Genomic DNA, 2,321 nt, shown 5'->3' with positions numbered 1-2,321 from the left:
AAAAAAAAAAAAAAAAAAAAATAGCTGGGTGTGGTGGTGTGCACCTGTAATCCCAGCTACTCAGGTGGCTGAGGCACAAGAATAGCTTAAACTCAGGAGGCAGAGGTTGCAGCAAGCTGAGATTGCACCACTGCACTCCAGCCTGGGCAATAGAGTGAGACTCAGTGTCAAAAAATAAAAATAAAAATAAAAGTATATTTCTGGCCAGGCGCCATGGCTCATGTCTGTAATTCAGCACTTTGGGAGGCTGAGGTGGGTGGATCACCTGAGGTCAGGAGTTGGAGACCAGCCTAGCCAAAATGGTGAAACCCCTTCTCTACTAAATACAAAAAAATTAGCTGGGTGTGGTGGCAGGTGCCTGTAATCCCAGCTACTCAGGAGGCTGAGGCAGGAGAATTGCTTAAACCTGGGAGGCGAAGGTTGTAGTGAGCTGAAATCGTGCCATTGCACTCCAGCCTGGGGAACAAGAGTGAAACTCTAAAAAAAAAACAAAAAAAAAAAAAACAAAAAAAAACTAGCTGGGCGTGGTGGCACCCGCCTGTAATCCCAGTTACTCAGGAGGCTGAGGCAGGAGAATCACTTGAACCCGGGAGATGGAGGTTGCAGTGAGCCAAGATCGCGGCATTGCATTCCAGCCTGGGCAACAAGAGTGAAACTCCATCTCAAAAAAAAAAATCAAAAGTATATTTCCCCAAGGTTTAAGCCTCCCTCTTTGCCTTGGTTTCAATATTGTGTAGGCCAGTGACTCCCAACTGGGGTGATTGCCCCTAGGGGACATTTGGCAATGTCTGGAGACATTTTTGGTTGTCACAAATGGTCAGAAAGACAGGGAGGGGACGTAGGTGCTACTGACATCTAGTGGGTAGAGGCTAGGGATGCTGCTATTAATACTGCATCCTACTATAGAATGAGACCACCACTTCTCCTGCTGTCTTTCCCAGCTTTTCCCTGTCTCCCCTTTTCCCTAGTTTATAAGACAGAAGAAGGGGGAGAAAGCAAAAGTTGGAAAGAAACAGAAGTAAGATAAATAGCTAGACGACCTTGGCACCACCACCTGGCCCTGGTGGTTAAAATAATAATGATAATATTAACCCCTGACCAAAACTACTAGTGTTATCTGTAAATTCCAGACATTGTATGAGAAAGCACTGTAAAACTTTTTGTTCTATTAGCTGATGCATGTAGCCCCTCGTCATGTTTTCCACGCATGCTTGATTTATCATGACCCTTTTACATGGATCCCTTAAAGTTGTAAGCCTTTAAAAAGGCCACACATTTCTTCTTCAGGGAGCTCGGTTCTTAAGACGCAAGTCTGCCTACGCTCCTGGCCGAATAAAAAACCTCTTCCTTCTTTAATCTGGTGTCTGAGGAGTTTTGTCTGCAGCTCATCCTGCTACACTACAATGCACAGGACAGCTTTTCACTAGAATTATCTGGTCCAAAATATTAATCACTCTGAGGTTGAGTAACCTCCTTCTAGGCCGACACATCTAAATGGCTGCTAAATATTTTCACATGATTGTCAAGTCATGAATTTATTTTTCCTAGAAACTTTAATTGACTATTCAATTAGACTTCCCTCCTGTTACTAGCAATATTAGACCTAATGTCCCAAAACATGGGCGTTATCTGGGTCCTTCCTTTTCATGGCTTTTCCCTTCCAGTCCTGATAGTCCATTATGTACTAGTAGATTAGGATAATCAGTTATTTTATTTAAAAATGTTCATTCTGAGGCCAGGAAAGGTGGCCCACACCTGTAATCCCAACACTCTGGGAGGCTGAGGAAAGCAGATCACCTGAGGTCAGGAGTTCCAGACCAGCCTGGACAACATGGTGAAACCCCATCTCTACTAAAATACAAAATTAGCCAGGCATGGTGGTGGGCAGCTGTAATCCCAGCTACTGGGGAGGCTGAGGCAGGAGAATCACTTGAACCTGGGAGGCGGAGGTTGCAGTGAGTTGAGATGGCACTACTGCACTCCAGCCTGGGTGACAAGAGCAAAACTGTCTCAACAACAACAAAATAAATTAAATAAAATGGCCCAGCGCGGTGGCTCACGCCAGTAATCCCAGCACTTTGGGAGGCTGAGGCAGGAGAATCACGAGGTCAGGAGTTCAAGACCAGCCTGACCAATATGGTGAAACCCCCGTCTCTACTAAAAATACAAAAATTGGCCAGGCGCGGTGGCTCAAGCCTGTAATCCCAGCACTTTGGGAGGCCGAGATGGGCGGATCACGAGGTCAGGAGATCGAGACCATCCTGGAGAACAACACGGTGAAACCCCGTCTCTACTAAAAAATACAAAAAAAAAAAAAAAAA

The sequence above is a fragment of the Rhinopithecus bieti genome, unplaced genomic scaffold (genome assembly GCF_001698545.2).
Source record: "Rhinopithecus bieti isolate Rb0 unplaced genomic scaffold, ASM169854v2 scaffold_63, whole genome shotgun sequence".
Lineage (NCBI taxonomy): Eukaryota > Metazoa > Chordata > Mammalia > Primates > Cercopithecidae > Rhinopithecus > Rhinopithecus bieti.
The sequence above is the reverse complement of the archived record's forward strand: the minus strand, read 5'-3'. Positions refer to the sequence as shown.